The sequence below is a fragment of the Balaenoptera acutorostrata genome, chromosome 20 (genome assembly GCF_949987535.1).
Source record: "Balaenoptera acutorostrata chromosome 20, mBalAcu1.1, whole genome shotgun sequence".
Lineage (NCBI taxonomy): Eukaryota > Metazoa > Chordata > Mammalia > Artiodactyla > Balaenopteridae > Balaenoptera > Balaenoptera acutorostrata.
The window spans coordinates 205077-228802 of record NC_080083.1 but is presented as its reverse complement, the minus strand read 5'-3'; the positions used below and the strand labels follow the sequence as shown (position 1 = coordinate 228802).

Below are 23726 nucleotides of genomic sequence, written 5' to 3'. Positions count from 1 at the left end.
CACTCCTCTGTCCGATCACAGAGACTGGGGGTTTTCTGTCTCCCCAGTGACTGGCCCAGGGCTTGATCCATGATGCCTGCTCGGCTCCACACACCTGGAGGACCAGGGCCTGGGCAGAACCTGTGCCCCTGGGTGGTCAACGAGAATTCCTTGATCTACTGATGCATTAAGGAACTTCCCTGATCCTGGTGTGGAGGCTGAGGAGACACTTGCTGGGGGAGAAGGTCAGGCAAGCAGGGGAGGGATGGGGTCCAGCAGCTGGAAACGTCTGAGTCCTTGACACTTGGAGGGGCCCAGAGATGGCATCCCTCCCGGTAAGACCTGCACCCTCTCCTTCCAGCCCACTTTACCCCGCTTGGACCCACCTCTCAGAGGTCTTCATGGGAGGGTCCCCTTGGAGGTGGCCTTTGATGTATCACATGACCAGAGTGTCCCCTGGAGACACACGTGCTGGGTGAGGGGTCCCCCACCCCAACCCCAAACCAGGAGATGCGTGTGGTTCTTGGGACCGCCCTCCTCCAGGAGGGCATACTCAGTCAGGAACGAGTTCCTCTGTGGTCCAAAATGGCCCATGTGCGAGGGAGGTGCTTGGTGGGGGCTGCTGTCCACCAGTTCCCTGCTTTTCCATCCCTGCCTCTCCCAACAGGGGCCCTTATAGGAAAAGCGCCTCAGATTCTTCTCTTTCAATTTCACTCTTCTCTCCCTCATTTTGGAAGGTTCCGAAGCACATTCTCTTATTTCCTTGTAAAGCTGTTGTGTCAGAGTTTGAGACACCACCAGGAGACTTCTGGGCCCAGTGTTGCTGTGACTTCATCAAAAGGGGCTGGGTGGAAAATAGAACCACTGCAGGCCCCGCCGATGTCCCCACTGGGAATGAATCCCATCAGGGCACCAGGGCTCACAGACTGGGAACCCCTGCCCTCAGGACTGGCCTCCTTTCTTCCAACCAGCTGCTAGTCAGAGGCCCAGGCAGCCCCATCCTGGTTCCACCCCCCAGGGCCTGGATTCTGGGACAGCCTAGGGGTAATTCAAGACCCTCACGCTCCTTTATCTGGGGGCGAGAATGTCTTAAAAGCTGCATTTGGCTGATTTCGGAGGTCTGATTGTTTCTAGCCCATGTGGGTGGAAAGATGGGGTGTGATGTTCCTACCTCTGCAGGACCTTCCCAGCATGAAGATCTGTGCATTTCTCCAGCCAGTAAACTCCCGACACCATCCTCCCAGGAAGCCCAGATCCAGGATTACGAGGGCAGAGGCTCTCCCCTTGCTTACCTGTAACTTCCCACTCCCACAGCAAGGAGCCTGGCTCCCACCATCTGCCATTTCTGTATGCATTGTTCCTTTCTAGGTTACATGTGCAGAGGTTTCAGAATTGTTAGCTACTACACCCTGGAAAGAACTTCATAAAATAAAGCCCACTGTTTATGTCTGGTCCATTTTGCCTTTAGTCTACAGATTCCATTCATTTCCACAGGTAACTTAGGTCAGCACCTTTGCCCCCACCCTTGACAGTTTTTTCCATACATTTCTAATACAGTTAGATTCTGTCACATCGTGTATCCCATCCTGCAACACTCCTACACCCTAAATAACTAAATTTGAATAGATTATGATTGACCCCTTGAGCTATACAAATCTATGGATTTGGACAAATGCTTAGCAACAAGTATCCGTCCTAAAGTGTCACATGGAATACTTCAAACCCCCCAACACATGGTCTGCTTATCATCTATGTAGCTTTGCCTTTCCTAGAGTGTCTTAAATGGGGTCATACTCCGTGCAGCTTCTTCAGACTGGATTCTTTCACTTAGCAATATGCACTTAAGATTCATCCATGTCTTTCCGTGGGTTGATGGTTCATTTCTTTCTATTGCTGCGTCGTGTTCCATTGCATGTGCATGGGAGGAAAAACAATTTTCCCTCTACCTTTCTAGGTTCTTGGTTGAGATCCTCCATGTAATAAAAGATTAATAGGAGAAAAACAAACAGAATTTTAATAACACTCATACCTCTTGTATATATAGGAGATACCCAGGGAAACTGAGTAACTCCTTGAAATGGACCAAGCCATCACCTTAAATACCATCTTCAGCTAAAAACAAACAAAACAAGACTTTGGGGGAAGGGGAGAAGCCAGTTATGACAGGTTATCATGCAATGCACAGTAAACAAGGGTATGGTTACTATGCAGATTTAACTCAGGACTTCTCCACTGATGAGGGTTTCTTGAGATTTAATCATCCTTCTATTCTATTCTATTTAATCATCCTTCTATATAATCATCTTTCTACAGAGAGGGACACACCCTTGAAACGGAGATTTCCCTTACAAAAGTAAATGTCCCTCAAAAAGGGCAAACTCTACTCAGTTTTCTGAAATTCTTCAGGGTCATTTTATTATAAAAAACCAATCAGATCAAAATAATACCTATGCCTAAGAGCATTTTGGGGTGGCATATTCTGTTCCCCATGACATGGATGTACCCCAGTTTGCTTATGCATTTATCTATTGAAGGATATCCTGATTTCTTCCAGTTTTTAGCCATTATGAGTAGAGCTGTTATGCATAATTCCATCCTTGTTTGTGTTTAGATATAGTTTTTCAAAGCAGTTGCCTAAATACTGGAAGCACGATTGTTGCATCCCAAGGTAAGACTTGTTTAGTTTTGGAAAAAACTGCCAGACAGTCTTACAAATTAGCTGAACATGCATTCCACCAGTAAGCAGGGAGAGTTCCTGTTGTTCCTCACCCTGCAGTAACTGGTATTGTCATTTTCTTGGGGTTCAGCAGTTCTAATAGATGTACAGTGATATCTCATTGTTGTATTAATTCGTAATTCCCTAATGGTGTATGATATTGAGCATTTTAAAAATACTATCTGTATATCTTCTTTGTCCAGGTGTCTGTTCATATCTTTACCTATTTTTAGTGGGGTTGTTTGTGTTAGAGGTCTTTGTATATTTGAGACAAATCCTTTATTAGATATGTGTTTTCAAATATTTTTCTCCCAGCTTCTGGCTTGTCTTTTGATTTTCTGAATAAGGTCTTTCACAGAGTAGAAATCTTTAAGTTTATAAAGTCCATGCTATTACTTTCTCTTTTTTTGTCGATTTCCTTTTCGTGTTGTGTGTTAAAACTCAAAGCTCATGATCTACCTAACCAAACACAAGTTCATGTAGATTTTCTCCTATGTTTTCTTCTATAATTTTGAAGTTGTGCCTTTTAAATGTGTCTAAGAATAATTTTGAATGAGTTGGCATAAGTTGTAAAGTTCGTGTCTACCTCCATTTCATGTCATACGGTTTCCAGTTAACGGTTCCTTAACTATTTTTGGAGAAGTTATGGGACACAGTCTCCATTTCAGTGAAAGCCCAAAGTTGAATGGGTTCCGCAGCTCTGCCTGCAGGGAGCGCTGTGTCCCGTGAACTGTGAGGGACGCGCGTCCTGCAGTTCCTGCACTGACCACACGGTGGCGCTGAGCTGGGCCACTTCTGACCCACGGCGCATGCGTGTTCCCCCTCCCTGCCTGCAGCTGAGAGCAGTTGTGCCTCCTCAGGCACCGCCGAGGCTTCGGCTGGGACGCGCCGCTCAGCGTCTCTGCTGACAGGAACTCAGTCTCCTTAGGACTCGCTGGGCTTTTGGTTTCAGGACGACGCAGGGCTGTGTCCACGCTGACGGAAGCTGGGTTTCCTGAGGACCCAGGCGACGCCGGGAGGAAAGGGTGAGAAGAAGTGGGGAGAAGCTTCCTGTGGGCGGCGGACGGCTGAGGGGGTCCGTCTTCCTGCGACCCAGGAAGGGCTTGGTGTGGAAAGCTGGGTTTTTAGTCACTTCGGTGTGCTGTGTAGCCAGCATGGGGTATGGGGTGTCCAGTTTTCCCAGCACCATTTATTGTGGGGCCTGTCCTTCCCCTCGGTGTGTCCGTGGCCCCCTTGTCGTAACTTAACGGACCCCCCCACCCCCACCCCCCGTGTGGGTTGGATTCTGGGCTCTCTGTCCCGTCCCTCTGGACCGTGTGCCTGTTTTTGTGCCATTTCTGCCCCGTTTGGGGACTGTCGCTTCTCAGCAGAGTGTGAAGTCAGGGAGCGAGATGCCTCCAGCCCGGTCTCCTTCCTCAGGGTCGCTTTGGCCCTTCGGGGTCCTCTGCGGTTCCACACAAATGTTAGGAGGATTTGCTCTGTTTCTGTGAAAAATACCCTTGGAATTTCGGTAGGAGTTACGCTCACTGTGTACATTGCTTTGGGAAGCGTGGACATTTTAGCAATATGAATTCTTGCGTTCCATGAGCGCGGGATATTTTCCCGTTGATTTGTGTCTTCAGTTTCTTCACCAATGCCTTAAAGTTTTCAGTGTGCGGGTCTTTCACGTCCTTCGTCAAATTTCTTCTAGGTATTTTGTTCTTTTTGATGGAATTGTAAATAGCTTTTGTTTGTTTTCTCCCTCTTTCTGATGGTTCATGATTAGTGTTTAGAAATGCAGTTGATTTTCTGTGTATTGATTTTGTAACTTTACTGAGTTCATTTATTATTTCTAATAGTTTTTTGGTAGAATGAGGTAGAAAACTGGAACTCGAAAATCCCACTGTTTCTATCATATTTAGGTCATCCACAACACCAAAGACGCAGTGTCTCCTACTAGAATCTTCCCACAGTGCCTGTCAATCCCGTGTGGACTCCTATAAGGGCAGTTAGGTTCCTGACTTTGTGGGAAGTGGATCTGGGTTAAGGCTTGGCCTCTATAAGAAAGTGTGATATTTTCTCTGCCTTTCTGGTGTGGTCTTGACGTGGTGTTTTGGAAAGTTATTGACTTTGCAGTAACTCCAAACCTACGGAAACTTGTAATAGCAGAACAAGGTACTGTGTATCTGCACACTCAGATTACCCAGCCTTCCTTGCTTTACTGCTTTAGCCACTGAACACAAAATACTCCAGTGCATTTTACCCAAAACGGGGGCGCTCTTCCAGGGAACCAACACGTAACCTCCAAATGAGGAAATTATGATGGTTTCCGCATTGCGGTCCAGTCCATAGGCCCACTTCAACTTTCACCAGCTGCTCCAGCTCTAGGGCAATGTCTTTTCCCATTCTGATCCAGGTTTCTTTTTCTGGAACAATTACTGATACTTTCCCTCATTTTCACAACCTTGATGGATTTAAAGCACACAAGATGAGTATGATCTGGGTGGCTTTTCTGCATTGTAACATGTATCAGTACTTCATTTATTTTGTGTGTGTGTGATTAAATGTACCGGTCATTTACCATTTAAACTATTTTAAGTACACCGTTCTATGGCATTAACCACACTCACATTGTTGTACAAATATCCTCACCATCCACATTCAGATCTTTTCAGTTTTCACTGGTGAAGCTCTGTAGCCATTAAACACGAATTCCCCTCAGCCCCTGGCAACCACATTCTACTTTCTCTCTCTGAATTTGACTTTTCTGGGTACCTCATATAAGTGGAATCGTATCATTTTTGTCCTTTTGTGACGGAGTTATTTCACTTATCTTAATGACTTCAAGGTTCATATATGTTGTAGCACGTGTCAGAAGTTCCTTAATTTTTAAGGCCGAATGACATTCTTTTGTGTGTATACCACATTTAGTTTATCCACTCATCCATCAATGGACACTTGGATTGCTTCCACCTTTTGCTGTTGTGATTAATGCTGCTGTGAGTATGGGTGTACCCGTATCTCTTCCAATCCCTGCTTTTAGTCTTTTGGGTATATACCCTGATGTGGAATTGATGGATCATGTGTTAATTCTGTGTTTACCTTTTTGAGGAGCTGCCATACTATCTTCCACAGGGGCTGCACCATTTCACTTTATTCCTTTCACGGCAGAATAACATGGTGGTTTATGGATCAACCCCATTATGTTTATCCATTTACCCACTGATGGACGTTTGCATTGTTCCTTCCTTTTGGCTCTTGTGAACAGTGCGGCTAGCAATATATATGTACACCTGTTTTCGGTTCTTTGGGGTCTCTATCTAGAAGTGGAGGTGTTGAACTATATGGTAATTGTACATTCATATTGTAAACATAGGTTGCACCCTTTTCCATTTCCACAAGTCATGTTTAAAGGTTCCAATTTCTCTGCATTGTTGGCAACGTTTGTTATTTTTAATTCTCTTTATTATAACCATTTTAGAGTGTGCGAAGGAGTTATTGCATCGCGGTTTTAATTTGCATTTCCCTCCTGTCTTGTCATCTGCTTGTTGACCATTTTCATGTCTTGTGCAAAGAAGGGTCTATTTAAGTCCTTTGTCCATATTTAAAATTGGGTTGTTTGTTTTCGTTGATGAGTTATGAGAGTTCTTGATATACACTGGATAAATAAAGACTCATCAGATATATAATGTGGAAATATTTTCTTCCATTATGTGGGCTGTCTTTTTACTTTCTGCATTGCATCTGGTCATTGTCAAGCCACGGAGAGAGGCTTGACAGACAGGGCTGTGAGGGACAATTATGTTTGACTTGGCCAACACGTCAAATCGACTTGGCCGACACGTCACATTTCCTTCAAGCCTCCAGATCTGTGAGATAATAAATTTCTATTGCATATAGCTGCTCAGTGTGTGGTATTTCATATGGCAGCCCTAGAAAATAATAAAGATTTTGGTATCAGGAAGAGGAAGGCTGCTTAACACTTACCTACACATGTGGAAATATTTTTAGATTTGGGTAATGAAAAGAGGCTGGTGTTGGTGTGCTTAATAGGAAAAGCTCAGATAGACTGGAAGACCTGTTGGTAGAAAATGTACATTGATGGAGATTATGGTGAGGGATCAGAAATGAAAGAGGAAAGCTGAGAGAAAGCTTCTGTAATCTTAGAAGTATATATACAAGCATAAACAAATGAATGTTGGTGATATCTCAGATGGAAATGGAGAACATGCCACTGAAAACATGTGGAAAGGTGAATCTTGTAATGAAGTGGCAGAAAACTTTTCTGAATAGTATTAGGTTGCGTGTACAAATTAGAACTTGAGTGTGATGATTTTGGATGTTTAGCTGTAGAGATTTCTAAGCAAAGTATTGAAGGAGGTATGGCCTGATTTCTTCTTGATGCTTGCAGTTATGAGAAGAGAAAGTAAACTGAAGAGAAAATTGTTAAGAAAAGCAGAAAGAAATCCTGAAGTTTTGGAAACATCTCAGTCTATCCAGATAACCTGCTTTTGAAATAGAGCCAAGGGTGTGCCTGGAAAAACTTTTGCTGAAGGGTTGGTGCATGTGATTCATACAGTCAGCCATCTCAGCAGAACCAGGAATAGCTATGTGGTCATACAGGAAAGGCCTGTGGAGGATCCTCTTGTCTGAAGACCTGAATCTCATGAATTGCGTAGAAGGCCAAGAAGGGTTTTGAGAGTCTGACAGTAGCAGACACAATGCTGCTCTGGACTGAAATAACCAAATCGGATGAAGTAGAGAAAGATTGATTTGAGGACAGGGACAGACGGAGTGGCTCGCTTGGTTGCTACTGCCACCAGGTGTTCAGAGGGCACAGGCTGAGGTACCAGGGTCACAGACAGGTGGGCCCAGAGGACAGAGCATGCAGATGAAAGGGAGCAAAATTTGCCACCCCAGTGTGTCTCATTATCTTGAGGATTAAATTAAGGTCATTCTTTTTAAGAACAGAAGAGTCAGGAAGAAATTTTGACCTCCCCCTTAGCTACCTATAGAATTTTGATAGAGGACCTGTTACCAAAATAGAGCTGTCAGCAGAAATATGCGCAGAAAACATGGGCTAGGTGTGGTGGTGTGGGGGCCAGGAGACTCAGCAGGGCCTAGAGATCAGAGTCCACTCTGTGTCCCATTGTCTCCACTGGCCCAGCAAATATTTATTTATCAAACATCTGCTTTTCCATTTTCATGTGAATTGCCTTCTTCCCCTTTGAAGTCCCAAACCACTAACCCCAACCTCCTCTTTCGTCTTTAGCTTAAGATGATATTTAAGGTGAGTTACTCAGGTTTCCTGGGTCTCTCCCATGTATACATATTATTAAGTGTTTATTGGAATTTTTCCTTTTAATCTGTCTCATGTCAATTTAATTTTTAGACCAGCCAGAAGGACCTGGAAACGTAGAGGGAAATTTCTTCCTCCTTGATAGAGCCAGTACATTTTTTTTTCTTATCTTAAAATCCAATAGAATTTGCTCTGTTTCTTTCTGACTTGCTTGACACCTTGTTTACATCATTTTGCTTTTTTACTTTGGGAATGGGAAACTCTATCCTATGCCTGCCCCACCAGTGTAATTTGAAAGCAAAGAACTTGGGTTAAAGAACAACAAATTGTAAATCTTATAAAAATAGCAAGTGAGACTTTATTCAATACTACTGCAACACGAGGCAGACTGGACTGAACTCCAAATACAACAGGGACAAGTGGGGATTTATACCAACTGGCAGAGTGATGAGATGGAAACTCACTTACAGGAGGTAACAGAGGTCAGAGGATCTTCTTAAACTGGCCTAAGAGGTTCTTGCTAAATGCAGTCAAGGTCTTGTATCTCAAAGGTGGAAGATCAGGAATTTGATCACATATCAAGGGTGGAGAAATTCTCAGTAAATTGACTTAGCAGGAGTCTCACTAAAGGCAGGCCAAGGTTGAGGTCTCCTCAAGAAGAGAGCTCAGAGGAGCCTCACTAAAGTTCGATCAAGGACAGAGTCTTTGTCCATCCACCTTTCTGGCTCAAGATAAGAAGAGGCATTCTTCTTTCCTCTGTACAATAGAAGTCCATTTCTTGTTCAGTGGTCTTTTGATTGTTAAGGGCCTCCTATACTGTGTGTTGAGAGTTTATAGTAGAGGATATTGTTTGTATGGTGTGAGCCTTTAAACCTGCAATAAGGGGGATTATCAAGAGAGTAAAATAAAAGCAAAGATTAATGGTTGAGGCAGACTGAAATGACAATTTCTGAGTCCAGAGTGCAGCTAATCAAGAAAATTTCTAGACATTTGGCACAAAATATCTTTAGATGGTGGAGTGACAACATCAGTGCCAGTCTGATGGATTTCTTGGATGGATTTACTGAATGTTCCAGGTGGTGGCATAGACGTCAGAGAGATTTTGATAAGATTGTCTACAGTCATGGTATTTCCTGGAGCAGAGACTAAAAGGTGCAGACATTAGGTGAACTTCCTGAGGGGCCTACACAGCAGCAGCTCCAGGCACCAAGATTATTCGCATACCATCTTCTGAAGTTTCTTTGAAGTTTTTGTCAAGTTGTCCTGCATCAGCTCACACGGCTTCATTAGGTACCGGGTCGGGGGGGAGTGGGAAGATCAGCTATAGACAACTTAGAGTCACAGTGAGGATCTGGGTAGTCACGTTTTGGTTCTTCATGATGTGAATTGTGGAGGGTGGGATAAAATTTGGAACATTACTTTGGAGAGACGTAGCCAGATAGTGAAGGAAGCTACAAGAGGTGAGAATTTGTTAAGGACCAACTAAATATGAGAAATGGCAGGATCAAGACAAATTTACAGGTAGATAAATACCTTCTAAGAAAATTATCTGGGCTAGAATCTGATAACCCAAAAGGATTGGCTGTAGTTTTCTACTGAAACATAAAATTTCTCCATATAGTCACCCTACTTGTGATCAAACCTTAACAAAGTAAGGTTATCCTTTTTTACAAAATTCATCTGTTCTAATTAGATTTGCCTGATATTCACACATGTTCAGCAAGAATGATTACTGACCACATGAACATTTTAGTTTGTTTTGGTTGAATTTTCCATAAGGAATCTCAGGTTGTAGTCTTAAAAGCCTCTTGAGGTTTGGAAGACATGCCAAGAACTTACCACCAGACCTCATATGCAGTAGCTATAGATTTGGGTGAATTCCTCTCTTCTCTCATTATTATCTCTTCTATAAAATATTCTAAGGTTCCTGGTCCTATCAAGAAGTGCCTTTCCTTACTTTCCTGTAAGGCTGGGTACCACATGAGCCAGGATGCAGGCCAGTTACCCTGAGATGTCTTTGTAACCATTGGCAATAAAAATCAACCTTAGCGTCTTGAACTCTCAGGACACATCTGATTTTATACACATCACTCTAAAATATGACAGTCCAGTCAAAGCCTTGGTTACATGGCCAATATTTCCAAGTATGTTCTGTTATAAGGAGGGTAGATTCTGAATAAACCCATGCAAAAAATCAAATTCTGGCAAAAGTGGAGCATTACGAACTTAGAAGACATTTTAACAGTTTCTTATGGAGTTAAACATACACCTACCATGTGATTGAGGAGTGGGCTACAAAGTACTTACCCAACTGATTTAAAATTTTATGTTTGGACTTTTCTGGTGGCACAGTGGTTAAGAATCTGCCTGTCAATGCAGGGGACACGGGTTTGAGCCCTGGGCCGGGAGGATCCCACATGCTGCGGAGCAACTAAGCCTGTGCGCCACAACTACTGAGCCTGCGCTCTAGAGCCTGCGTGCCACAACTGCTGAGCCCGCACGTCACAACTGCTGAAGCCCACGTGCCTAGAGCCCGTGCTCCGCAACAAGAGAAGCCACTGCAATGAGAAGCCCACGCACCGCAACGAAGAGTAGCCCTCACTCGCCTCAACTAGAGAAAGCCTGCGCACAGCAACGAAGACCCATCATAGCCAATAAATAAATAAATAAATAAATAAAATGAAATTTTATGTTTACACAAATGCCTTCATGGGAATGCTTATATCAGCTTTATTTATTTGAACCATTTTCCAGTCTCTGAATTTTGCTCCTATGGTGATTGGTTTATGGAAAATTTCCAAAATAATTAGTGAATACTCATATCTATTGTGTAATTTCAATTACATAAACCCATTTTCTGAGGCACCTTCAACCTAAACATCTCTGTCACCTCCTCAGCCCCAGCACAGCCAACCTCTCCCTCGGGGTTTCTGACATACTCAGGAGGAGGTTTATCGCACTATGTGTCTTGCACAGTAATAGCACATGACTGTGACCTCAGATCTCAGACTGCTCAGCTCCATGTAGGCTGTGGACGTGTCCACACTCATGGTGATTGCCCTGGAACTTCTGGCCATACCTTGTTTCACCATCTTTGGGGTCAATATGTGCCATTCACTAAAGCCCTTGTCCAGAGGCCTTTTGAACCAAGCGCATAAAGCAGCTGGTGAAGGTGTGTCTGAAAGCCTTGCAGGAGACATTCACTGATGCCTTGGGCTTCTTTGCCTTAGTGCCAGACTGCAGCAGCTGGATGTGGGAGTGGACACCTGTGGAGAGGGGTCAGGAGTGGATGAAATCCACTTGACTTGTCCTGATACCCTCCCCAGCCCAGGGACTGGGAAGTTCCTTACACGTAGCCACTGCCACCAGGAAGAGGATCCTCCCGGTCCAGTCTGTGGCGAGGACTATGAGACTTCCGTAGAGGACGCTGTACGGTTGTTGGATGATGCTCTTAGGGCAAGACATACCCATATTTAACCTAGGATACCTCAACTTATTTGCCCACTGACGAGGCAGAATATTTCATATTCAGTGCCTGTCTAGCCAGGAAAAGATGGACATCCCATGGACCATGCTCAGTGGGATGCCAAAGGCCCAAGTCCTAATCCTTGTCTGAGAATATGTGTCCCCCATCACAACCTTGACCTCTGTGCAGACAGAGTTCTTCAAACTGAGAAAGAAGCCCCACACGACATGCCCCTCTTTTTGAGCCCACCTTTGAATGACAGGGAAACAACTTGAACATGTTCTGAGCTTTGATAACTAAATGTTACTCCTAGGGTCAGACTGTCTCCCCAAACTCTGCAACCATTGGATTAAAAAAATCCTGTTTTCCACTTCTAAGAATTAGGATATCTAGAAAGCCTACAAATTTACCTGTTAAACACAGTTCTCATTCCCTCATTGAGTTGGGTATGTGTTCCCAATAGAATCCAATATTAATCACACAGGAGTAAGCAGTCCTTAACAACTCTTAATTTAGATTTGTTTTAGCTGAAAAGAGAAGACTCAGTGCCTGAGAGGAAACCACTCCCCTGTTCCTTCTGCATCTTCTCCTGGGGCTGCAATCCTGTGCTGGGTGGGTCCTGAGCACCCCCAGTACCACCCTGCAGGGAAGGGTCCTGCCTGGTCTCACATTGTGTCTACCTCAGTATCTCTAGTCCAGTATTCAATGGCTGTGCCCTGCCTTCAGAATCCTTTTACAGTGACACCATATTCTTTCTACATCATCTCTTGAAATAGTGAATCGGCCTTACTAAACCCACATACTTTACAGGGAGACCCCAAGCAAGGATTTTATGAAACCACAAGGGAGCCCTTTCCCTGGAGGTGCCAGGTGCATTGATACAGTTGACAGTCGTGTGAGTCCAGAGTCTATCAGGGGCTTTGGGGGTTCCTCTCATTTCCTTTGGGCTCCTCTGGTTTAATATTCTGTCAGAGAACACCTGCACATAGAAGCCATGGATCTCAATGCACACATAACATCTAATATTCCAATAATACAGACACACACACACACACACACAGTGGCTAATTATCATAGTAATGTACTTGAAATTTCTTCTTTTCTATACCTAGCACATGGGCAGTACCCTCCATGCCCTGACACACACTGACCCTAGGCTTGAGTGTGTGACTTGCTTTGACAAACAAAAGCAAACACAGTAAAGTGGAGACTGGAGTGTGCAAGCACGTTGGGTTTGCCTGTTCTTGAAGAATCTGGACACTGCAGTTGCCCCATGGGAAGGGTACAGGCTTGCCCCGCATTGTCAGAAGTGGGGCACAGTCACAACATTTCTCACTCATAGTGCCTGCACCTGAGGGACCCCAGAGACCCCACCTGCAGGAAGGAAGACCTGAGAAGTCTGAGGAGGAAGGGGAGGATGAGGCAGCATCGTTGTCCACTGACTCAGGTGATGCTGTCCTACTGGGTCACCAGGTGGGTGGGGCAGTAGCGGGAAGATGAGCTGGGTCAGCTCCATGAGGGATGCCCTGGCCTTTGCAGGGCACCTCGTCACCAGAAGTTTCTCCGTCCTCGGGCTCAATCCTGCTGGTCATCGTTCCTCTGGACCGCCTGCCCTGTGGACCTAGGACCCCAGCATCTGACAGGTAGATAGATCCACTGCTTAATCACCCACAACCACGCCAGCTGTGGGAAACTTGCGTCGTCTTCTACGTCTGGTGGAACCCGGATTGTGATTACACCTGGATCCACCAAAAACTCCTGGAAGAGGAGGGAAACTTTGTCATAGAACACTAAGGAAAGAGAGGAAAACAGCCTGAGGCTGATGAGCGAGGATCCTGAGTTTGGTCTGTAAGCTGCAGGTGTCAGAGGCTTCGACCTGATCTCCTTTTCTGGACTTTGTCTCACTGTGGTCTCTGGGCATCCCTCAGTTCTCCTCCTTGGAGAGTCTGCGTCTTGTAGCACTTACAGCTTTCATCCACTGGTGTTACCCTGGAGCCTCGTTACTGTGGTAGCCGTCTGGGGGAGAGGGGTCTTATATATTCTTATGATTAAATCTCAGTGAGGCAGTTATCCCGTGTCTCTAATCTGTGATTCTCACAGGGTTTCTGCAGTGGTGTCAGGGTGGGACTTGTTCCCTTCTGATTACCCACCTGATTCACAAAAAATTATGACCAGGGAGCTTGACATTATTAGTTGCACGAAAATGTTTCCTAATTTTAGGGAGAAAGAAAATAGAGATATGTGACTCATGAATACTTAAAAAACTTTAAAAAAAGGCATTTCATAAATATGAACAGTATCAGAAATTCTCTTTCAAAAAGAAAATGAAACATTATGCATCTGTTATTTTTTTAACTTGTCAAAGTATGTTTTCTGCTAAAATATACTTAAAAACCTGTGTGTGTATGTGTCTGTGTGTTAAAATGTAGCCAGATTTGTTTTCATCAGGTATGGTGAGACACACGGACGTGGAAGTGATTGTCAGTTTACACTCACAGACACCTAGAAACAGGGGGCACACACCACACAGGGGCCACTCAGGGAGGCACTGGGGTTGGTCAGGAGACAGAAGAGGGGGCGGGACATGCACCAGAGACCTGATTGGGGTTTTGGAATGGATGAGGCAGGGTAGGTATGCTGAGTAAAATTAGCACTGGATAACTTGAACAATTTTGTCAGGCTCTTGGGCATGTGTGGTCCCTGGTTGTCAGAGACCTGGCCCTGGGGTGACCCAGGTCAGGAGGAATATGGAAAGGTGTGTGAGAGCTTGTAAGAGAGATAGAAAATAGAGATGTGCTCTGGATTGGTGGCTTGTACATCAGAGGTACACCTACAGGAAGGTGTCTGATATCTGCAGGAATTTGCAGCCCAGGAAGGGGCAGTCTGTGCAAGATCAAGGCCCCCCATATCAGAACATTGAGAGTACAGAAATTGGAAAATATAGTTGCTACAATTGTCCCTGTGGTGCTCTGGCTTCAAATTAAGGGAACTTTGGGTGAGTGGCTTGCAGAGAATATGGCAGAAGTCACTCTAAATGGACTAAAACATTTTACTGTGAGAATAGGAAGAACAAACACAAGTAAAAGTATGAAGATTGCTTGTAAACTGGCTCGTCACCAAGTCCCCACTTGTATGGCATTAGCCAGGAAAACAGATTTGAAGTTTTGGGGCTCTCTAAAAATACCTGGGCGGAGTTGTGAAGAGTATTAGAATATGCTCAGGTCAAGGAGACGGGTCCAGAAGTTACGCCCTTTGAGAGTATGAACTGTTAAGTAAGTTTATGCAAAGACAGTAGTATTTGTGTATAGCCAAGGCTGTAGTAGGAGCGGGTGGTCCTACTCCATAGGGGTCAAGGTGTTGACTGAAAGGAGGCCGGTGCTTCCTGGAGACAACATTTATGTACATTATTTTCTTTCTTTTTTAAACTTCTGCTCCCTGCATTCATTCATTCATTCATTCATTTATTTATTTATATTTTTGGCTGCATTGGGTCTTCGTTGCAGCGAGCGGGGGCTACTCTTTGCTGCGGTGCGCAGGCTTCTCATTGCGGTGGCTTCTCTTGTTGCAGAGCACGGGCTCTAGGTGCGCGGGCTTCAGTAGTTGTGGCTCGTGGGCTCTAGAGTGCAGCCTCATCCGTTATTTTCTTTCAATTAAGACTTTATTTTTTTGAGAGCAGTTTTAGGTTTACAGCATAATGGGGGGGGCAGTACAGAGCTATCCCATATACGTACTGACCCCCCACATGCACAGCCTCCGCCATCATCAGTACCCTCAGATGGCACATTTGTTACAGCTGATAAACTGTCATGACACATGGCAATTACCCGAAGTCCATAGCTTACCTTAGGGTTCACTCTTGTACATTTCACGGGACTTTACAAATGTATGACGTGTGTCCAGTATTAAGGAATCATGAGGAGCATTTCTCTGCCCTAAAAGTCCTCTGACTTCACCTGTTCATCCATCTTCCTCTTCCCGAACTCCACACAATCACTGCTCTTTTTACTGTCTCCATAGTTTTGTGTTTTCCAGAATATCACAAAGTTAAAAGCATACAATATGAAGCCTTTTCGGATTGGCTTCTTTTACTTAGTAATATGCATGTCTCTTCCATGTCTTTTCATTCTTTTATTGCCAGATAATATTCTATTGTTTGGATGCACCACAGTTTATTTATCTGTTCACTTACTGTAGGACATCTTGGTTGCTTCCAAGTTTTGCCAACCATGAATAAAGCTGATATAAACATTTGTGTGCAGGTTGTCACGTGGACCTATGTTTTCTATGTCTTTGGGTAAATACCAAGGTGTATGATTGCTGGGTCATATGGTAAGAGCATGTTTCCTTTCATAGAAACTGCTGAAATGTCTCCCAAAGTGGATGCACCGTCTTGCGTTACAACAAGCGGTGAATGAGTTCCTTTCCTTCTACAGCCTTGCTGGCATGTGGCGGGTAATTGCGATGTGTCATGACAGTTTATCAGCCTTGCCGGCATGTAGCATGGTCCAGGTTCCAGATTTTGGCTGTTTGAATAACTGTGTATAGTCATCACATCATGGTTTTACTTTGCATTTCCCTGATCACATGTGAAGCAGAGCTTCTTCTCATATGCTCATTTGCTACCTGTTTATCTCCGTTGGTGAAGTTTCTATTCAGGTCTTTGGCCCCTTTTTTTAAAAAAAATAAATTTATTTATTTTTAATTTTTTAAATTTTTGGCTGTGTTGGGTCTTTGTTGCTGTGCGCGGGCTTTCTCTGGTTGCGGTGAGTGGGGCTACTCCTTGATGCAGTGCGCAGGCTTCTCATTGCAGTGGCTTCTCTTGTTGCAGAGCACAGGCTCTGGGCATATGGGTTTCAGTAGTTGTGGCGCACGGGCTCAGTAGTTGTGGCATGCGAGCTCTAGAGCGCAGGCTTAGTAGTTGTGGCGCAGGGGCTTAGTTGCCCCGCGGCACCAGGGCTTGGACCCGTGTCCCCTGCATTGGCAGGTGGATTCTTAACCACTGCGCCACCAGGGAAGTCCCTTTGGCCCATTGTTTAATCAGGTTTTCTGTTTTCATATTGTTGAGTTTCAAGTGTTCTTTGTATAATTGGGTAACAGTATTTTACCAGATGAATCTGTTACAAATAATTTATCCTAGGCTGTGGCTTGTATTCTCATTGTCTTGACATTGTCTTCCACAGAGCAGAAGTTTTAAAATTTAATAGAATCCAGCTTATCAAAGATTTATTTTATGGATCCTAAAAAGTCATCATTCATTCTACCCCAAATCATCTAGTTTTTCTCCTGTGTTATCTCCTGGAGGTTTTAGAGTTTTGAATTTTACATTCAACTCTGTGAACCATTTTCAGTGAAGTTCTGTGAAGACTATAAGGTCTTTGCCAAGACCTATGCACTTTTTTGCATGTGGATATCCAGTTGTTCCATTTACTAAAAAGCCCCATTAATTTTCAGAATGGCACAGATAGGAGTAATCTCTTCCAGACTTTGCTTTAATCTTGGGAAAACGGGGGTGTACATTTCGGCAGAGAGCAAGGATTATACCAGGATTGTGGTCTAAGCAGAGGGTGAGCCCAGACACATAATAGAAATACCAATATCAAAAGAAGAAAAGCAGTAAAAGTTATGTGTTCATCATTTGTGTTTTAAGAGGGACCATCCACAGGCTTTACTGGGGCTCAGGATTTAGCATCCAGGATGAAGTCATCACCAATGGGAAGGTCTTGAGTTGGACGGGTATCATCTGGGATGTGGACTGGAGAACCTCCAAGTGAGTTCCTGCTGCAGTGGATGTGGGTCTCAGCATTTGCCATGTTGTCTGAAGTAATGTCTCTGTGGCAGAGTGGGCTTCCAATTATAATTTAATGAAAACAACTAGACCGTTACTAATTAGATCAGCCATCATCAGGATGATGTGAGCTGTGCTCGACCAGTCTCTGTTATTGTTGTTGTTTGCGGGCATATAGGGTCCTGTATCAAATGAGCCACCTGCCCTGTAGGACAGGTTATGGTTAGTGCTTCCAGGAGAGTATGCGCCCGAGATCTGGTGTCCAACCCTTTTGGTATGGGGAAAAGATAGTAAAATATATTAAAAAATAAATCAAGCCATGGGGAAAGGGAGAGAAACATTCAGGGGATTATGTGCCAGACTGGAATTGGGAAAGGAATTATTTGAGAGGAGCATTATGTTTCTAATAGCAAACATCTGTCTAGGACCTATCAGGGACATGATGGTTCTACTGAATGATATTCCAAGACCCTACATTGTGTGTATTGAAAATGAAATGTGTAGTTTAGTTACTATTAGTAAAGTCTATAACTCCAAAGGAAATAAGTAGTGCTCTAGTAAGGCATTGTAGGTCTTAGCATACATGGAAATATGTGTCATTTTGATTTACGTTTTAGGTATCTTTGAGGCAAGAGATTCCCAGATACTTTTACACCAAAGGGGACAATTTTTGGACAGTGGCCCAGTAGTTTATTATAAATGAGAAGATGGGGTTATTTGTTGTCCAGGGTATCCACTGCTAAGGCCACTGCACCTGCCCTGTCCCTGGGACTTGACCTCGTGCTCCTGAGTCCAGAGCACTCCTTGGTGTCCTGATTACACCCTGCAGCCCAGCCCCTCCTGTCTCCCTGCACGGAGGTTTGTGTCTGGGCTCACACTGATCTCCGTTTGTTGTGTCACTTACACAGTAATGCATGGTCCTGTCCACGGCTCTCGGGCTGTCCATTTGCAGATACAGCATGTTCCTGGCATTGTCTCTGGAGACCACAAATCAGTCCTTCACAGAGTCTGCGTAGTTAGTGCTACCAGTACCAGTATTCATGGATGAGACCCACTCCGGCCCCTTCCCTGGAGCCTGGCACACCCAGCTCATCCAGTAGCTACTGAAGGTGACTCCAGAGGCTGCACAGGAGAGTGTCAGAGACCCCCCAGGCTACACCAAGCCTCCCCCAGACTCCACCAGCTGGACCTCTGCAAACACAGAGACATCCTGGTCAGGAGACTGTCACACGTCCACTGATTCCCTCACTCATATCCCCTCACATCCTCAGTATCTCTTGTTCTCCATCAGTTACCTTGTAAAATAGCAACAAAGGCAAAGCAGCTCAGCCCAGACTCCACGGTGAGTTGTCTGTATTCAGTTCTTGCACAGCTGATGCCGAGGCAGGGCCATAACAGTGAGGTGTGGGGGTCCTCCGAAGGACGACTTGGGCTCGAAGATGCCCCAGCTGGTCCTTCCTTGGACTGAAGGACACTTGATGTCCCATCCGATCTTACTTCTCTCTCTATCACTCAGGGTCAGAGCTGCATCAGGACTGACATCACTCAGCATCACAAACATACTTTCCTAAAAACAAATTCCATGCAAATGGAATCCATTTTCGATGACTGCTTTTTAGGTGACCTGAAATAACTGAAAAAATACCTTAGCATAGTTATTGATAATATGAACCTGCTTCTTTAGGCAAATATAAAATATAAAATAACAATGGCAATGGTCAGTTTTATGTGTCAGCTAGCCTGGGCTCCCTCTCCAGTTATTCAGTCGATCCCTAATCCAGGTGTTACCCCGAAGCTATTTTGTAGATGTTGTTAAATTCTATCATCATTTTACTCTAATCTAGGAATATTATCCTAGATAACCTGGTTGGGCTTGATTCAATCACAACAGACCTGAAGAAGATGCAGTTCCACAGTGGACAGCAGCTTCATCTACTACTCGAGATTTCCAGCCTGGCCTTCCTGACGTCCGGCCCCATGAAGGTTGTATGTCTCCAACCGGCCACACAGCCTCCATCCTCCAGAGCTCGCAGCACAGCGGGGTGTCCATCAGGCTCTGCTGGAAGCCACAGGTCAGGGTGGTGACCCCACAATAGTTTGATCAGGACAAGTTCAAACTCCACATCCCGTTGTGTCTAAACAAACATCACTCCCTTGAGTACGTATGTCCACTTACCTTCCCCAGTGAGTGCACGTGCAGAGGACAGCAGGCACATCCTGGTCCGCAGCAAGTCTGAAAGTCCCATCACACCTTCCCAGGTGCCTGCAGGACCCACAGCCTGGGCCGCACCTGAGCTCCAGGTGGAGGGTCTGCCCCTGGGGTTTAGACCACAGAAGGGGCATGACCCCTTTTCAGAGAGTGGAAGGAGAAAGGGTTTGGGGACAGAAAGATGAAGGAGAAAGAAAGCTGATTCACAGAAGACACAGCCTGATCAATGTTCACTGTTCAGCATTGAGTCTGGTGAGAGGAGGGTTAGATTTAAAATCCATCAGCTTCTCTCAGGGACTGGCCTGGCCTTAGGCTCCGTCTGGCTGGGACCGGGACAGCAAAGACTGTCCTTGTGTAGGATTTCTGTTGAGGTCTGCTCTTCCAGTCTGATGGGAAACCAGCAACCAGCTCCCTCAGGCTCCCTCACATCCCTGCTCCTGGTGACCATCAGCAGTCATTACTGGCTCTGTAGGTGGGACTCTGCATTGGTGCACGTGAGACTGTATGCTCGTGTTAGAGCAGAAGTTTCTAATCAGAAATCTGTAGTTGACAAACAATTACAAACGTAGAGAGGGTCTACGAGAAATGGTGAGACGCAGAGGGAACCACAGGCTCTGGCAGGAAACCTCTACCTTCATCCGCACCTGCTTGTGTGGCTGGTCTCTGTGCTCAGTGGGTCCTGAGCATCCCCTGGTGGCCTCAGCCCTGCCTCATGGTCCTCAGTGAAACCTGCAGCCCAGCCCCTCCTGTCTCCCTGCAGGGAAGTTTCTGTCTGGGCTCACCCTGACCTCCCCTCCCTGTGTCCCTCGAACAGTCCACAGCCATGCCCTGGGTGGTCGCAGAGCTCAGCTGCAGGGAGAACTGGCTCCTGGACGTGTCTCTGGAGACGGGGAGTTAACTCCTAGGGGCTGGGGCTGGGGCTGAGTCGTCATTCTAGCATATTCCTGATGACCAGTGCAGCCCCTACCCCAAGGGCTGATGGATCCCAGCTCCAGCAATAACCACTGGTTGGGATGAGGAATCCAGAGACAGCACAGGTGAGGGAGAGGGTCTGCAAGGTGTAGTCCTGGGCCCAACTCCTGTACCTGCACCTGGGACAGGACACCTGGGCACAAGGAGAATCAGTCGCCGTCAGTCACCTGTGGCCACAACCATCCCCGCAGACCCGTGTCTGACACCTGCGACCCTCACTTTGGGGAGGTGTTACCAGGCGGAGGAGAAGAACCCACAGCCTCCTCTTCTTCCGGACCACAGCTCTGCCTTCCCCAGAGACCTCAGCCCTGTCTGCGGAGGGAGCTGTGAGCTCCCGCAGCCCAGGGGTGGACTTTACCCTCGAGCTTGAAGAGGAATTTTCATATTGGAAGCCTTGTCCTTAGAAGTGGGGAGGGACTGAAGAACTCCTTTTCTGTTATTTCTTATTATTGCTAACCAACATATAATCATTCTCCCCACTTTCTAAGGACTCAGATTGTTTTCTATCCATAATGGCCCTTTTCTCCTTTCTTTTCAGTTAGTTTTTGCAGGTGTTAAGTGGAAGAAATAGTCCTACTCTATTTTCTGATGTTTGAGAGCTGGCACCTTAAAGTTCACTCCTCTCTTCTTCCTCTGCCCACTGCTGGGAAATTTGGTAAGAAGCACAGCTTCTCCCTCCTTCGATGCAGGTGGGAGATCAAAACCACATGAGCCCCGCCTGTGAGCACAACACTTACCCTCCCACACCCAGGAACCACATTAAAAACCCTAATCCGTCTCCATTGCTGGTGCTATCAAACCATTTCTGATGTGCTTGAGAGGTCTGCCCTGCTCTCAACAGACACCTCAGTAATGGAGGTGATACATTTTCCAAATTCCTTTCACGTGTGCCTGTGGCATCATCAGACTGAGCTTCTATATCGAGCTTTGGTTGGGGATGGGTGTCACTGTGCATTGCCTTGATGTCCACTATTAATACTGCTGGTGCTGTGAGTGTGGTGTCGTGTCAGTAAGCACCACCACCAGGGCCTTCCTCCTCTCGCTTTGGGTGTGTGATGCCGGTGTTGCCTGATACCCATCATGCGCTTTAAGGCGCTGCTTGCTGGCTCGTTGTGCTCTGAGCTGTGCCGTGCACTGCCGCGTTGCTGACTGCAGCAGAGCCTCTTGTATGGATTCAGCCAACTTCCTTCAGAAGCTTTGATAATTAATTGGTATTTATGGACAGGAGTAAACAGTCGTAAGGGACTCTGCCTTCTGTGCATGGGAGTGTTTTCCTCCTATGGCAGCACATCTTCCTAATTCAGAGGTTTCAGGGTTAAGCATAGAATCATGAGGCAGAGATGGGCTGGGGGAGACTGCTCTAAGGAGAGGAAGCCCCAGACCCCGGCAGGGAACAGCCCTGAACCTCCATCTGTGCCTGCTCCCGCGATCAGCCTTGTGTTGGCAGCGCTGACCTCCCTCTGAGGCCCTGAGATCTCCTGGGAGACCCTGGCTGTTACCCGCAGCCCCCACACCTGCCCCTGCGAGGCTTGTGTCTGGCTCACCACGCACTCGGACTGCAGTGTCTTGGGCACAGCCATACCTGCCTGCACTCCTGGCCTTGGAACTGCACAGCTGTGAGAACACTTGCTTCTCGGTTGTGTCCCTGGAGATGCTGACTCAGGACTGGAGGTCATGCTGCCCTGAGTGTGCCCCTGAGACCAGGCCACAGCAGCTGCTCCAGCCCCTTCCCTGGGTGAATGTGGATCCACCACTGGGAATATTCTGAACCTGGGAACATGTAGATGACACAAGTGAGGCTGAGCCTCTCCATGGAGACCACCTCTCCCTCATGCCTTTGTACGATGTGGTTCTCAGCCTGGGTACCTGGGAAGAGAGAAAACTCCTGAGTCACACAGGCACATGGCCTCATCCCATCATCCCATTTCTGAAGGAAAAGTCTGATTCTCTTCAAGTGGTTTAAGATACGCAGTTAAGTCAGACTTCTCATCATGATGTGTAGGCAGGCAGAAGGGCTTGTGGCCTCCGGATTCTGAGGGGGGAATTAGTGCAAGTCTGTAGTACTGTACCTATGAAACTGGGCCTTAAGAAGGCATTTCATGCTGAAGAAAGCACCTTAATGGAAGACATAGGATGAAAAAACAAGTTAGAGTGCATTGTCAGCTAACAGGCACCGAAGGAGATTGTGAGATGTAATTTTACAGTAGAATGAAAACAGGCCCAGATAGAAGATGGGAGAAGAAGAAAGAAATGAGAAGCAAAAACGTAAAAGCCATATGTGTAAGCATAATTAAATGGTGAGTAGAGGGAAAAGAGTACATCATCTTGTACAGGGTATAAATAAAAAGCGTAGAATTAGCATTCGGAAGGTCAGTGGGAACTCGTTTGAGAGAGCAGAACTGTGGGCACTCAGAATGAAGCCCTGGGGCTGCACGGGGGGTACGGGGAGCATCATTAGATTTTATGGGTCAGGTATCCTCCTCCTATGCTCTGCGAAAGCCCTACTGTGGGAGTGAAAGAGCGTCTAACTCTCGCCCTATCAGAGGGGAAGATTGGCCGATGTGTTAGGTCCATCAGGGAGGAGCAGGCCCAGTTGGGATGGGGAGGAATACAGAACAGCAGGCAGACGGCAAGGAGTAAATGTCCTACCTTGGAAGTTCATCCCTGATCACTTTTGGTTTAAATGGCAGGACTGTGTTTGTAAATTAAAAGGGAAATATTCATAGTCTGGAGGACAATGAAATTTTTCTTCTGATCATGACCTGGTACTAGATTTTTTTCCTCCTCTCAAAACAAGTACAAACTTTCACAAGAGTGAAATATTTGTTCTCTCACATTGGGCACCAACAGAGAGAAGGGATCAGCACATGCATAGGAGGAACCTACCACGTCCAGGAAAGAACCACGGAAAAGGACAGAGGGAACGCCCCTGGGGCTCTCACGTGGTCAGGAGTGGTGTCTCTTCTCACCCGCTGGGGCAAGGAAAATAAAATCTGATGGTTAAGGGAGCGTTAGATGGTGCACTCTGAAGGGTTTCACAGAGCACTGAGGAACGATGACTCCTACTCTAGATGCTGACCCAGTAAGCCCTCAATTCCATGGTAGCACTCATGGACATAGCCCTCCGCTCTCCCACCTCAGCCCTGGCTGAGTTCATATCCAGACCCATCCACTGCCACGCCCTGGGACTGTTACCTAATCCCATTAGGAGACCCACCCAGCAACCTCTTTTTCTCTGTCACTGTCTCCTTTGTAGGAGGTGGCCACAGCAGATGGTGTAGACCTGGCTCCTCTGGGATCCTGCTTTTAACTCATTGGTAG

At 45.9% G+C, this 23726-nt stretch overlaps 1 protein-coding gene and 1 pseudogene across 1 annotated transcript in view; one reads left to right on the top strand and one right to left on the bottom strand.

Annotated features, from left to right (window-relative positions):
* KCNJ12 (potassium inwardly rectifying channel subfamily J member 12) overlaps positions 1–10663 on the top strand; it is a 64421-nt gene extending 53758 nt beyond the window's left edge. Inside the window, exon 4 of the mRNA XM_057536235.1 lies at positions 10353–10663. The gene's annotated coding sequence lies outside the window, so the exon portion shown is untranslated. The remainder of the gene's footprint in view (positions 1–10352) is intronic.
* Positions 10405–18317, bottom strand: LOC103003187 (immunoglobulin heavy variable 1-8-like; annotated as a pseudogene).
* Between the last annotated feature and the right edge of the window lie 5409 nt (positions 18318–23726).